Source organism: Ranitomeya variabilis, chromosome 4 (genome assembly GCF_051348905.1).
Source record: "Ranitomeya variabilis isolate aRanVar5 chromosome 4, aRanVar5.hap1, whole genome shotgun sequence".
Lineage (NCBI taxonomy): Eukaryota > Metazoa > Chordata > Amphibia > Anura > Dendrobatidae > Ranitomeya > Ranitomeya variabilis.
In genome coordinates, this window is record NC_135235.1 from 710,054,527 (window position 1) to 710,070,460 (window position 15,934).

The 15,934-nt window shown below is 43.2% G+C and overlaps 1 long non-coding RNA gene across 1 annotated transcript; it reads left to right on the plus strand.

Moving 5' to 3' along the window:
* The first annotated feature begins 458 nt into the window (after window positions 1-458).
* On the plus strand, window positions 459-5,098 carry LOC143766482 (uncharacterized). The gene is made up of 2 exons (XR_013213577.1): window positions 459-691; window positions 788-5,098. It is a non-coding gene; the product is annotated as an uncharacterized LOC143766482 (long non-coding RNA).
* Window positions 5,099-15,934: the final 10,836 nt, after the last annotated feature.

Here is a 15,934-nt window from a genome sequence, read left to right on the forward strand (position 1 = left end):
TGCCTGTAGAACCAGTAAAAGTGTTTCTCAAACCTGGTGCCCCTTTTTCTAAAGTCCATCAATACCCTTTGAAATATGATCAGGAGCAGTGTCTCAAGGGGCAAATACAAATGTTGTTCGATAATGGTGCCCTGATACCCTGTGTTTCCCCATGTAACACACCCTTGTTTCCCGTTAAAAAAAAGACCCCACCCGGCCAACCCCCTGTGTACCGGCTGGTACAAGGTCTACGGGCAGTTAATGCAGTTACTGTTCCAGAAACTCCGGTGGTGCCTAAGCCACATACTCTTTTGTCCCAGATATCTCAGGATGGCCACATGTCCATGGCTAGACAGTTGCGACTTCAGTGTGCTATTCTCATGCCTACTAATGTGATTTTAAAAAAAAAAAAAAAAAAGGTGCACTGTCCTGAACCCCGCTACTTTTCCCCTAGTTCCTATGGATCCAAAGGGGGGGAGGAGTAGGTGACATGAAAAAGGACACTAAAGGACACTTTCTTTCTAGAATGGATCCAGAGGAACAAGATTAGGTTTCCAAACCACATGATTGTCTAGAATTGATGTCTCAGGAAACGGCTGGTCTCTAGTGTGCCTATTCTAATGCTGATTTTGAGCTTTTTGTAGATGGATCCCGTCACCAAGATGACCAAGGACGCTTCTGTACCGGATATGCTGTGGTCTCAGAACATGAGGTAATCAAGGCAGAGTCAATGCCAGCTCATATGTCTGCACAAGAAGCAGAGCAAACTAGCAGAAGGTAAGACTGTAAATATCTACACTGATTCCAGGTATGCTTTTGGCATTGCACACGGTTATGGGCCTATCTGGAGAGCCAGGACTTTCCTGACAGCAAATGGCCACCCCATTAAACGTGCTGAGGCAGTCCAGCAACTTATGAATGCACTACAGCTTCCCACCCAAACAGGCATTATAAAGGTAAAGGCACATACCAGCACTGATGGACGGACAAAGGGTAACGCATTGGCAGACCAGGCTGCCAAGAAAGCAGCAAGCACTCCTGTAGCCTCTAAAGTACATCACCTAGACACCCCACCATCTCCATTTGTGTTGAAAGACATCTTAGCCCGGTTACAAGAACAGGCAAGTAAGGAGGAGAAAAATAGGTGGCAAAAGATAGGGGCTTGCTCTGATACCGTCACTGGACTATGGGGGAGGGGTGAAAAGGTCTGCCTACCACAGGTACTGTACCCAATGATGGCACAGGTTCTGCACGGGAATGTGCACCACTCGAAGACGGCCATGTGTGACACCCTACAGAGACAATGGATTGCCCCCGGGGTTTTCCACCTGCGCAGAAAGGCAGGTACAGAGCTGCATGATATGTGCCACACATAATCAGAGTAGGACAGTGAAAACCCCATCCAAACACACTCCCCGGCCCCTTTAACCAATTCCAGAGACTGCAGAATGATTATATTCAGTTACCCAGGGTAGGGACGTATGAGTATGTGTTGGTCTGCATTGATTTATTTTCAGGTTGGCCAGAAGCCTACCCAGTTGCCAAAGCTACGGCTAAGACAACGGCGAAGAAACTGATGGCTGAGATCATATGCAGGTATGGAATTCCTGAAGTCATTGAAAGCGATCAGGGTTCCCATTTTACTGGAGAGATCATGTCAGAGGTAATGGCAGCACTGGGGGTAAGTCAAGCATTGCATAGTCCATCCACAGAGCAGTGGAAAAGTGGAGAGACTAAATGGAACTCTTAAGCTTAAAATCCAGAGGGCAATGACAGAGACTGGTAAACCATGGACAGAATGTTTCTCTCTAGCTTTGTTTTCAGTAAGATATACCCCAAACAGGAAGACAGGACTGTCACTGTATGAGATTCTGTTTGGCAGGGGCCCCAATCTTGCATGTTTCTTTCCACAACAGTTGCAGCTCAAGTACCAGGACTTGACTAGCTATGTGCAGGCCTTACATGGACACCTTGCCAAAGTGCATTTAACCGTTTTCAGTTCTTTTCCAGACCCAGACAAGGTTCCTGGACACCATCCCTTTGTGCCAGGAGACCTGGTGTATGTGAAAAAGTTTGTGCGCAGAGATTGTCTCCAGCCGAGATTTGAAGGACCTCACACGGTGATCCTGGTTACCCCCACTGCAGTAAAACTCGAAGGAAAGAGCACCTGGATCCATGCCTCACACTGTAAAAGAGACTGTTGTTTTTGATCCTGGAACTGAGGGCTATCCTCGCCCCTACCTCTTTGGTCCCTATTGTAAAAATAAGAATTCTGGTCCCACTATTCTCTGGGTAAACCTGACAGCCCCGGCAAATATCTGGCGATTTGATTTTTGTGATGTAGTCAAGTGCCCCGAGACTGAACGGGTGGTAGAGGGGACCATCCAGTTTTATATGTGTGTTACCAGAAATGACAACAATAACTGTTATTATTGGTCAGATGCTGCCTGGAATACGGGAGATGATTGGGGATATAAATCTAGTGAAGCCATGTTCCCAAGGATGGGACGGGTAGGAGTCTCCGTGAGAGAATACATCTAACAGCCCTTCTGCAACCACTTAGGGGCTGTAAATGGGGTAAAAGTTGTCACCCCCTCCTCCTAAATCTCGAAAGCCCCCAATCTGCTGACCTGCAGACATTTGTACTGGGAAGGCATTATAATTATGTATTTAGTAGTGGATACCATGGGAATTTAGGCCCAGGTGAGCGTTTGCAAAATGTAGTCAATGAAGTGATCCCCATTCCAGGTCTCAGTTGGCAAGAGGTTTTCTCCATAGAAACACAAACAGCCCCAAGGAAAAACCTATGGTTAGAATGGGTGAGATACAAAGTAAGAGTCCAGAATATCTCTGTAGGATGTATTGCTTGTGCTGCTGCGAATACACATCTATAGACACATATGCATTGCTTTTTCCTGATGACAACACCACTGCCTGTGTCATGAATCTGTTGAAAGGTTTGAAGTCCACTGATTGCCCAGATTATGTCCCACTATTTCATAAGGAACCTAAACTAAAGGTCCCAGGAGAAGTAACCGTATTAGCTGACAATTACACCTGCTATAATTCCCACGACACCACAGGTACACTAGTAGGGATCTTCGAGACAGGTTTCTGCAAAGGGAGCAGTTCAGTTCTCTAGATACTGATTTGCTAATCAAACATACAGAATATATGTACGACATTTATTGGCTATGTGGAGATGGTAAGCTCCGTCCTAGGTTGCCTAATGCCTGGATAGGCCAATGCACCCTTGTTAAACTAGCCATGCAGTTCAAGATTTTATTTTTGGGATCCAAAGATACCTGATGAACTTACCAGAAAGAGGAGAAGTTTTGATCAGCTCCACATGAGTTATGAAGAAGATCCACTAGTATATATTGATGCCATTGGAGTGCCAAGGGGGGTGCCTGACCAGTTTAAAGCCCAGAACCAGATTTATGCCGGCTTTGTTTCTATAATCCCACAGGTGCAGATTAATAAAAATGTTGAATGGATCAAATATATATATATATTACAGTGAACAAAGATTTGTCAATTATAGCTGTGATGCCTTCTAGGGTATAGTTGAGGATTTGGGCCCTAACACTTGTATGACCCGTGCTGCAACCCGACCTAAGAGAATTACACTGAATCCTGTCCAGACAAGATCACATGCAGTGACATAAGGAGCTGACACAGGATTGTGGTTGGTGGATACTGGAGACATTAACTTTTGGGAGTAGGCTGACAGTAATCCTTTTGGGAAGGAGCTGTAGACCAGCATGTCATGTCGCCCCCACCACCAGAGAACCAACCACATCAGGTAGGGTAAGACAGATACAGGAGTATTATCCCTGGAGGCCCTCTGACTAGCTATGCAAAAACAATTGGCTGACCCTGAGAACCAACCTTTCTCATTTTACAAACAAATAATGACAATATGATGGACGTATAAGTGCACCTGGGCAGGCCTAGGTAGTTAGTGAAAGCAACTCCGACTGGCACCTTCCTCAATCAAGAAGTAGACCCACCAGAGTACGATGGTACGGATCCAGGGGAGATCCCTAAGTATGTCCCCCTCAAGAGAGTAAACAGAACCCCTCATTCTCAGATGATGCTAAGAGATTTAGTTTAGGGACAGTGGGAGAACTCCATGTGAGGATAGTGAAGGGTTCAGATGCCTGGAGGCCTCTCGCTAGGGGAGAGTTTCTGAGGTGTCTGGATGAAGAAATCCACCTCCCCTTTTCCCATCACATGGACAGTCTCGAAGGATCTTTCTTTAGGGGAAAAAACTTAGTATTTAGGGGGGATTGTCAAGGTGAAAATATATTTTCTTATATACTTTTTGTACTGCTATACTCTTACACTGTGAAATAATAACTTTTTCCTATGCTTGCAGATATAACTGTATTTAAAATGGCTGCCAGTATTCACCTTTATCTTTGTTATGTATGTAATACTAAAACTTGTTTTTTGGTGTATTTCTGTGTGTATTAGGAAATTCTGCACTAGGACAACTAGTGATGAAACCAAAAGCGTTGCTACCCCTGCTCTTCTCTACACCGATTTCACAAAGTTATCTGATGAAGATGTTGAAGCCAAGCGCATGGCTGTCTTCAAAGGATCCCCACTACTGTTATCAATAATTGTTATTCGTAAATTCTAGTATACAGGGGGGACGGGTACGCCGCAACAGCCATGGCTGGTAACATGGCACCAGCCATGTGAAGACCAGTACCCCTCGAGCTTAGAGCTTGGGATAGTATCTCTGATGCTGGACATTAATTAACAAAATTTATCTAGGGGGGAATGTGAAGGAAGAAATTAAGAAAGAATCTCCATTTTGTGCTTTTCGACTCCATTTTGTTGTTTTGATATAAATTTTGTTAGTAGGCTGAAGGTTACAGCTGTTATGAGATTTTGATGAGACCTTGATTGTTGCAACCTCGGTAGAACATGAGACTGAGGGTGTATTGTTCTACAAAACTTTGACGCACAGATTGTTCCTGTATTCTTATAGGCTAAGAACCGTGAGCGTGTTCTTATGCTGATTGGTTGAAGTGTAATTTCTATGACTGTGATATAGTCATGCAGAATAAACGGGGGCTAGAGATCAGCTCGATCCCCCATACAGAGACACATGTCTCCGTCTGGTCATTTTCAGTTGCCGGCAACACTTTATATATTAATTTGGAAATCACTGGGTTAACCGTGAAGGATCACTTTAAATCCTCCCTCAACAGTACCAACCTAGATAAGATTAATATGACCCATTCGATTAGGTTATTAACCCTTTTTACGCATAGACGATTATACCGCCATTTTGTATTACATGAAAAACAGTCTTGGCCTTGTACTGTAGTATCTGCACAAATAGTTAATCACCTGGTATTTCTCGGTTATATTTTCAATTAGTAGTATTGACAAATTTCTATATATAATTACTCATGATTATCTGGGATGGGGGAGGGGGGTTTATAGCTCACTCAAGGCTTCCTTTCTCCTGATGGGGTTCCCGGGTAGTGCGCTACCAAAATCTACTTCAACGATGCAAAAATTATTGAGCATCGGCTCCATTGTAACTATTGCTATGTTCTTTTCCTTCATTGCTTCTCTTCCTCTCTACTCTACGCTCCTCTTCTCTTTCCTTTTCCTCCTTGTCTTATCTCTCCTCACACTTCCATACTTTTTAATTCTATGGGTCCCTTCCTCGGGTGGATTTTTGAAAATTTGTTGTACCCTGACATATCTAGATCATGGATAAAATAAAGTTTTGCCCCTTCAATGTCAAGGGGCTAAATGTTCCTGAAAAGCGAAGACAGGTTCTATTCAGAAGCCATAAACAGGAAATCTCGGTTTTAATGCTTCAAGAGACCCATTTTAAAACTGGAGTTATCCCACCACGTCTTTCAAAATATTATCCCAAATAGTATCATAGTTCCAATCTATATGCTAAGTCCAAGGGGGTATCGATAGCTTTTCACAAAAATTTCATGCCTGAGGTGTTGAGTTCCTTAATAGACCCAGATGGTAGATATGTTTTCCTAAAAATTTCCTGCGTTGCACGTCAGTTGGTCATAGCTAATGTATATTTTCCGAATCAAGGACAGCAGAACTTTGGGGCAGAGTGTAAGAGACGCCTCGGGGAGTTCGCTGGCTCTTCTCCTGTTATATTGGGAGGTGACTTCAACATCCCCGTGAATCCTGCAGTGGACGTCTCCTCGGGTAAGACTTCATACTCTTCCATTAGTCGAATAAGGAAACAGATGTTTGTTATGAGACTGGTGGACATATGGAGAGTTCTTCACCCTGACACTAGGGATTATAGTTTTTTTTCACAAGTACATAACACATATAGTAGAATAGAATATTTCTTTATCTCACATAACTTACTAGATCTACCAGTGGAAGCCGAGGTGGGCTCGATACTGTGGTCAGATCATGCCCCACTATATTTTTCAATTCTGTTACATCCAAGTACAAAATCGGGCTTCTCATGGCGTTTAAATGAGAATTTATTCCAAGACATGTTATGTAAATCCGACGTTGTAAAAACGATCTCTAACTTTATAATAGATCACGATAGGGACTCCACATCTCCTCCTATGAAATGGGATGCTTTAAAAAGCGTAATAAGGGGTGTACTTATTTCGCATGGTGCACGCTTAAAAAGAGAGAGAATTGCAGAAATAATAAAATTATCAGATCAAATCCATAAAATAGAAACACAACATAAGCGAGATCTTAATGCAGTTACATTCACACACCTATCTACAGCAAGGCAAAAGTTGCTTGCCATACTGGACCAAAAATCTCGATGCTTTAGAGAAAGGCTCCGGAACCGCTTTTACCAATATGGAAATAAAAGCGGTAAACTTCTGGCCAGAAACATTAACCCACATAGTCCAAACACATTTATACCCTTCATTAAGGATAAGGGAGGAAAGAGGGCACATAACACCAGGGACATCCTTTTGGGCTTTAGTGACTATAATAAAGACTTATACAACATAGCTGACAATTACAAAGATATGTCAACACCTTTACTTCATAACAAAATCAACACATATCTACAACAGAACAATATACCCCTCCTATCAGAAGATAAGGTGTTAGACCTGGAAAGGGAATTTACCCTGGAGGAGGTGTCGGAAACTATTAAAGACCTGAAGCAGGGGAAAAGCCCTGGCCTGGATGGGTATTCAGCTGGTTTCTACAAGCTATTCTCTGTTATGATCTGGTGGCCTAGGAGCAGCATGAGACGTGCTCTGGAGAAGGTGGTACCTTTACTGACCGCAGACCCTGAACTTAACACCGCAACTAGAAGTAGCCGTGGGATGTTCCTGTCACTCCCTAGACACCTCGTCACAGCCTGAGGACTAATTACCCCTAAAGAAAGAAACGGGAAAACTATCTTGCCTCAGAGAAAATCCCCAAAGGATAGACAGTCCCCCACAAATATTGACTGTGAGAGGAGAGGGAAATTACATACGCAGACTGAAAACAGAATTTAGCAAAGGAGGCCACGCTAGCTAAAAAGAAAGGACAGAGTACTGTGCGGTCAGTATTAAAATACTACAAAATATCCACCACAGAGAATACAAAAATCTCCACACCTAACTAAAGGCATGGAAGGTAACTCTGCATCTCCAGAGCTTCCAGCTTGGCTGAATAAATCCTTACACAGACAAAGCTGGACAAGAAAAAACATAGAAATGCACAGAGCTATAAGGTCCACAGCATGTGGACTGCAAAAACAAAGCCAGGACTTATCTTTGATGATTTGGACAGTATAGCAGGAGAAACCTCCAAAACAATGGACAACTGGCACTGACTAAAGGATCTAGCCAGATTAAATAGCCCAGTCAGAATTGGTAGTAAGTGAAAGCACCTGATGACTGCTGAGATCCAAAGGAGCAGCAGTACCACTTACAACCACCGGAGGGAGCCCAAGAGCAGAATTCACAACAATTCTCTACATCGTTAAGCCCAATCTTCCTTACAGTATGCAACTTTATCTCTTCGGGTGGCTCCTTTCCTCCTCAGGGTCTATCCACTCACATTACAGTGCTACAAAAACCTGACAAGGATCTCTCCCTGTGTAACAATTATCACCCAATATCTCTGATAAACCTTGACGTTAAAATATATGCAAAGATGATTGCAAACAGATTGGACCCCCTTCTTCCAAGCTTAATAAATCAAGACCAGGTGGGTTTTGTCCCGGGAAGGGAGGCGCGAGATAACCCCATACGGACCATCTCACTGATAGATCGGGGGGGAGATCCCATGTGCATCCTGTCGATTGATGCTGAAAAAGCTTTCAACAGGGTGCACTGGGAATTTGTATTCCAGGCCCTGAAAGGGATCGGTTTAGGAGAGAATATGCTCTATAGAATTATGGCCTTATTATGGCGCCCTTTCCGATGTGTTTGCAATCAGGAATGGCACGAGGCAGGGGTGCCCACTTTCCCCTCTCTTGTACATCATAACAATGGAGTATCTGGCTACCGCAATACGCAATAACCCCTCCATTAGGGGAGTTAAGCCACGATCGGAGGAGCACAAGTTGGCACTCTTTGCCGATGACATTCTTTTATATGTCACATCCCCGTTAACCAGCATACCAAACATTATCTTAGAGTTGCAGAAGTTTGGTCTCTTAGGCTACTTTCACACTAGCGTTAACTGCAATACGTCGCAAATGCGTCGTTTTGCTGAAAAAATGCATCCTGCAAAAGTGCTTGCAGGATGTGTTTTTTCTGCATTGACTAACATTAGCGACGCATTTGCGACGCATTGCCACACGTCGCAACCGTCGTGCGATGGTTGCGCCGTGTTGTGGCGGACCGTCGGGAGCAAAAAACGTTACATTTAACGTTTTTTGATCCCGACGGTCCGCTTTTTCCGACCGCGCATGCGCGGCCGGAACTCCGCCCCCACCTCCCTGCACCTCACAATGAGGCAGCGGATGCGCTGGAAAAATGCATCTGCTGCCCCCGTTGTGCGGCGGAGACAACGCTAGCGTCGGGGACCTCGGCCCGACGCACCGCGACGGGCCGAGCCCGACGCTAGTGTGAAAGTAGCCTTAAGCAATTTTAAAATGAAATCCCATAAATCTGAGATCCTAAATATATCATTACAATTATCTGAGGTGAATCAGCTGCGCGCCTCCTATCCCTTTAGGTGGTGCTTTGATTCGCTTACATATTTAGGAGTCAAAATAACAGTGAAAATCTCTGGACTGTATGACGCAAACTTTAAACCTGCGTTACATAAAGCGGAATTAGGCCATGTGCACACGTTCAGTATTTTTCGCGTTTTTTTCGCTATAAAAACGTGATAAAAACGTGATAAAAACGCCAAAAAACGCTTATATATGCCTCCTATTATTTACAGTGTATTCCGCATTTCTTGTGCAAATGTTGCATTTTTTTCCGCGAAAAAAATCGAATCGCGGAAAAAAAAGCAACATGTTCATTAAATTTGCGGAATTGCGGGGATTCCGCACAACTAGGAATGCATTGATTTGCTTACTTTCAGCGTGTGGCTGTGCCCACCATGCGGGAAGTAAGCAGATCATGTGCGGTTGGTACCCAGGGTGGAGGAGAGGAGACTCTCCTCCACGGACTGGGCACCATATAATTGGTAAAAAAAAAAGAATTAAAATAAAAAATAGTCATATACTCACCCTCTGATGGCCCCGGAGTCTTCCCGCCTCCCATCGGTGCACGCTGCCGCTTCCGTTCCTATAGATGGTGTGTGTGAAGGACCTGCGATGACGTCGCGGTCTTGTGATTGGTCGCGTCACCGCTCATGTGACCGCTCACATGACTGCGACGTCATCGAAGGTCCTGCACACACACACCATCTATAGGAACGGACGCCGCTGAGGAGATCGGCTGTCTGTAGGTGAGTATAACCATTTTTTTTATTTTTTTTATTATTTTTAAACATTCTATCTTTTACTATTGATGCTGCATAGGCAGCATCTATAGTAAAAAGTTGGTCACTTGTCAAACACTGTTTGACAAGTGTGACCAACCTGTCAGTCAGTTTTCCAAGCGATGCTACAGATCGCTTGGAAAACGTTAGCATTCTGCAAGCTAATTACGCTTGCAAAATGCTAAAAAAAAATGCAAAAAAAACGCAAAAAAAAATGCGGATTTCTTGCAGAAAATTTCCGGTTTTCTTCAGGAAATTTCTCCAAGAAATCCTGATGTGTGCACATACCCTTAGGCTTAGAGAGATGGCACAGACTTCAGTTGTCCTGGTTTGGTAGAGTTAGTGTAATTAAAATGGACCTATTGCCACATCTCTTATACTACTTTCAAACAATCTCATTATATTTACCTGCTTTTTTTTTTCTCGCGTCTTAAGAAGGCAATCACCCGATTTGTTTGGTCACATACTAGATCACGTACATCATACTTTGTATTAAGCAGATCCAAGCAAATGGGGGGAATTGGACTACCGGATTTTATGGTTCATGGTCGTGCATCAATAGGAACCTGTATCTTAGATCTATATCACAGCAGGAATAGTAAGAAGTGGGTTAATTTGGAAGGTGACCTCATTGGAGGTGATCCTCAAATAACATTATGGAACACAAGGGAGGGAAAGGAGGGGGGTATTGCCTACCCTTTATGACTAGAAACATGATCTTATTTATATGGCAGAGCGGCGGGCGCCTACAAACCTCAACATCCCCGGGACCACTTACCTCAATATACAATAACCCTAATTTTCCTGCAGGGCTTCACAGGAAGATGTACCTCAACAAATGTAGAGCCTCAAGGTCCATAATATATGATTACTTAAGTCAGACTGGTATCAAACCTCTACATGAAATATATCAAGGGGAGGAGCCTCCTACGGGCACTTGGTTCTTCTATGAACACTTAAAAAATTTCATAAACACGACATCTAAACAAAACAATATTGTAAGAGCATTGACCCCTTTCGAGAAACTATTGCTGGGGAATCTCCGGTCCACACGGTCTCTTTACTATATAATATTTTCCAAAGGGGTCAAACCCCAACGCACAATTTTCCAATATTTTTTTCGAAATGGGAGAACGATTTGGGGATATCTCTATCTCAAGAGGAGAGGGACAAGATCCTATTATTTACTTTTAGGACCTTGTTGTCCTCTGTGTCTCAGCAGAGGAGCTATAAGATCTTGTCGAGGTGGTATAGATGCCCTTCCTTGATACATACTATGTTCCCGGTGATTCCAGATACATGCTGGAGATGCGCAGAGGAAAAGGGAACATATGTCCACATCTGGTGGGATTGCCCGCCCATAAAGAAATTGTAGATGTCAATCTTTGATCTCTATAATAAACTATCTATTCGTAAGGTCTGGCCCACAGCAGAACTAGCCCTCTTGTCCTTATGTGACTTGTCGATATCTGGGTTTAAAAAGAATCTCCTCAGACATTGCCTCACGGCTACTAGGAACTGGATTCCCCGGTATTGGAAACAAGAAAAAGTCCCCTCATGTTCTGAATTTGTTGCGGAACTAAACGATATTTATAGAATCGAGCAATTGATAAATCGGACTACTGGGGATCCTACAAAATTCTACAATACCTGGGCTCCATGAATTGCATTCAGAGAAACTCCAGAAGTAGACATATGGCTATCTAGACCCTGATCTACATTTGGAATAGCTCCAGATGTCTTTACATTCTGAACACTGTTTATCTTATTTCACCTGCTTCCATGATCTGAAACCAATTTTAACAGTTTATCATCTTCTCCGTCGTTGGTCGGGGATGGGGTCCACCCGAGGGAGGGAATCCAGCTCCCCCATACCCAATTACCCATAATATACCTTCGTGTCCTTATCTCTATTCTTTTCTTTTCTCTTTCCTCTTTTCATTATCTTTCCTTCCTTCAAAATCTTCTCATCTTACATGTGATATCTACTATCAATACATGTAATTTAGCATTTGGAGTTAGGAATAGTTTTTCCGATGATTGCTTACTATAATAATAACAACTAACATTATTAAACTGGAAAATAGATAATATTGGCATTGGCCAATAAAACCTTGAAATTGTTGGGACATTAACTTTATGACAGAAATGTAGACTGTATTCTATTAATTAGACTGATTATGTTCCTACTTTATTTCATTTCTGTATTGTTTGTTTATTTGCTTCAATAAACATGATTTAAACAAAAAAGTGGAATGTATGCCTCAAAATCAAGTATTTGTAGACCACAGATAGACCAGGCGTCTGACAGAGATATCTGTTATGGTTCTCAATGGCAAGAGAACATAGCCCAGCAAACATAAGAACTAGCTCTTGGAAGGATGGAAACTAAACTGACCATGAACTAAACCTGCCGCACAACTAACAGTAGCCGGGTAGCGTTGCCTGCGTTTTATCCCTAGACGCCCAGCGCCGGCCGGAGGACTAACTAATCCTGGCAGAGGAAAATATAGTCCTGGCTCACCTCTAGAGAAATTTCCCCGAAAGGCAGACAGAGGCCCCCACATATATTGGCGGTGATTTTAGATGAAAATGACAAACGTAGTATGAAAATAGGTTTAGCAAAATTGAGGTCCGCTTACTAGATAGCAGGAAGACAGAAAGGGCACTTTCATGGTCAGCTGAAAACCCTATCAAAACACCATCCTGAAATTACTTTAAGACTCTAGTATTAACTCATAACATCAGAGTGGCAATTTCAGATCACAAGAGCTTTCCAGACACAGAAACGAAACTACAGCTGTGAACTGGAACAAAATGCAAAAACAAACGAGGACTAAAGTCCAACTTAGCTGGGAGTTGTCTAGCAGCAGGAACATGCACAGAAAGGCTTCTGATTACAATGTTGACCGGCATGGAAGTGACAGAGGAGCAAGGCTAAATAGCGACTCCCACATCCTGATGGAAACAGGTGAACAGAGGGGATGATGCACACCAGTTCAATTCCACCAGTGGCCACCGGGGGAGCCCAAAATCCAATTTCACAACAGATATCAGACTGTTTCAATATGTGGCCTGGAGTGGTTAAAAATTATTTTTTTTTACCACAAAATACTGTATAGACCAAGGGTAGCACACAGACAAAAAAGTGGAATGTATGCCTGAAAAACAAGTATTTGTAGACCACAGATAGACCAGACGTCGGACGGAGATAACAGACTGTTTCAATATGTGGCCTGGAGTTTTAAAAACATTTTTACACCAAAATACTGTATAGACTAAGGGTGGCAGACAGACAAAAAAGTGGAATGTATGCCTGAAAAGCAAGTATTTGTAGACCACAGATAAACTGGGCGTCTGACGGAGATAACAGACTGATCAAAATGTGGCCTTGATTTTTTTTTTGGGCCCACCAAAATTGTGTCAATAAGTAGGCTATGACACTAAAACAAAAATTGGAGTACTAAAATAGTAAAATATTTAGTGCAATGATATGCGATGCGTTTGGCGTACAAATCACAGTGATAAATATAAGAAATGTAGCTAAATATTTTTGGACCAGATAAAGATTTTTTTGGTTAGCAAAATTGTGTCCAAAAATGATGTAAGGCACTCCAAAAAATACTATAGTGCAAAAAAAAAGGCCATAATTTTCTGCGTACTCTCTGATGCCTGGGACAAAAAAAAAAACATTTTAAATTGTTAGATTTTCACGCTTTTGTATTAAAAGGACCTGGCTGTAGTCTGCAGTGTGACCAAGCAAATAAATGTAGAAAAAATGTATTGTTTTGAAATAAAATTAGCAGGTATAAGGTGCAAAAATAAAATCCTACCCACAAATACCTGTAGCTAGGTATATATAAAATACGCAGCAGCAGACAGTAATAGAGCCTTTTGATGTATGCAGTGTGATCTATATACTCACATACAGTGCCTGCATATTTTGCACTGATGTGGATATGTGCACATATACCTAGCACTTCAATCTATATACCCCCGAATTAGCCCTAAAAAGTACTGTTGATTTATCAGGATTTGTGGATTGAACACTAGTAGACCCACACTAACTAATAAAAGATTGAATCTGACCCTATCTCAGCAGCAGCTCTCCCTACACTTGCTGAGTCCGGAGCTGAATGCGCCGAGCAGGGCGACGCCAGGTCTCTTATAGATCTAATGACGCTGTGCAGACAGCCAATCACTGTAATACCACAACAAAGCTGGCTGCAGCATTACAGAGCAAGTCAGACAATCCTTGCATGTTCGTTGTCGCTCTTTTTTGGCCAAGGTAAATATAACGCGAGGGTCACAGCAAAGGTAGCACTACATAAAATTGGCCATATATGCCAAGCTCACTACAGCCAACACTTCCCTGTCTCTACCATGATGATTACTCTCCATCTCTAACTCCTCATCCTATCCACATAGGAGAGACAGGACGAAGCTTGTGTGGGTACTAGATTATGTTGTGCTAGCAACTAGATCCTGTTCCTCCTCTTCATTGCTATCCAATGCGCGCTGATCTGATTAAATGAGGCTGAGCTAGGTAGTATCTCCCTGTCTCATGTATTCTACCATGTCCACCTCCTCAGCATGCATAGCTTCACGTTTAATTTTCAGCGACTGTTTAAGTAGGCACAGAAGTGGGATCGTTGCATGAACTATGGCGTCTTCGCCGCTCACCATCTTTGTGGACTCCTCAGTCTTAGAGAATCACACAAATGACAGACATCCATGCCCACGATTTAGGCACAGTACCAAAGGGCGTGTTGCAGCTCGTATTGCACAACTAGCCTTTTCTTCTCACAAATCGCTACCCATATGTGCAGCGGATTTTCAGCGTGTGGTCACGTCATATCAGTCGGTAAGCTGGCACTTGCATGCACTGCTGCAGCAGACTTGGGGAAATGGGCACTGACACAGCATACCTTGACCAGAGGCTCTGGCAAATCTGGCTGAACGCTGTGCTGGGACAATGATTTGGAATTGCCTAACCTAATGATGGTGCATCATAATGTTCAAGGACAGGTGCAGGGCAGGAGGCATCTGCACCAGTGTCATAAACAGGAAATTGGGAAGCACCTAGTGCAGGAGAAGAGGCAGTGGTGTCACCCGCTTGCACCAATCATAGACCCAGGCGTCAGGTGCTTAGATGACAGGTGCCTAATCATGCTAATGGTGGTTAGGCGCTTAATGGTTAGGTCTCAGAATTCGCTTTAAAAAAGTCTCAGACTGGGGAACTCCTAACTCTTTGATGGATAAATTCAGGAGTGCTGGTACTCTATGGAACAGTTGCCTGCCTTCTCCCTCTGGTCACCTCACTACCTCTTTATGCCTGTTTCAGTACGGTCGATCTATCCCCCTCAGAGCTTCTGACTTCGCTGGGCATGCCACCCTGGGTCACTTACTTTGCCATTCACCACTGCATCTTGGTCCTCCTGACTTGGTGACTTAACAACAACCTGACTCGTCAACAACTGTGCCTCATCATCATCTTCCTCCTTAGACAAGGTGTGGGTGCTCTAAGTTTTGTGCATCATTAAACAGAATGTCCTCTTGTCCCTCTTGGAATATGCAGGTCGAGAGGCCACAATCCAGAAATTATGTTGTAAAGAGCTTCACGGAGTGTCCTAGTGTGGAATCACTAATCTCCAGGGACTCAAAATGGGACTCAAAATGGGAGGATCAGCATGCTAGAAGCATTATCTGCTACCCAACCAACCACTAGTTCACACTGTTCTGTCTTCAGAAGTGGTGTACCTTACCTTCCTGCAAAGTGGGACAGGAACCTATGTGATGTGGATGGGCACGGTTCTTGTACTTCAGCAACAGGCGCAGTCACATCTGTCCCACGTCCTTGGCATCTACATGCACCATCATTAGTACCTCCACTGCTCTGTCCCTTAAGTCAAGCGTTAAAAATTTTCTAATTGCTAGGTCTCTAGAAACCAAGTTTATATTTATAAAAATAAATAAAAAAAATTGGTCGCCTGCAGCAGTCAACGTGTTTTTTTTAGTTTAACATCAT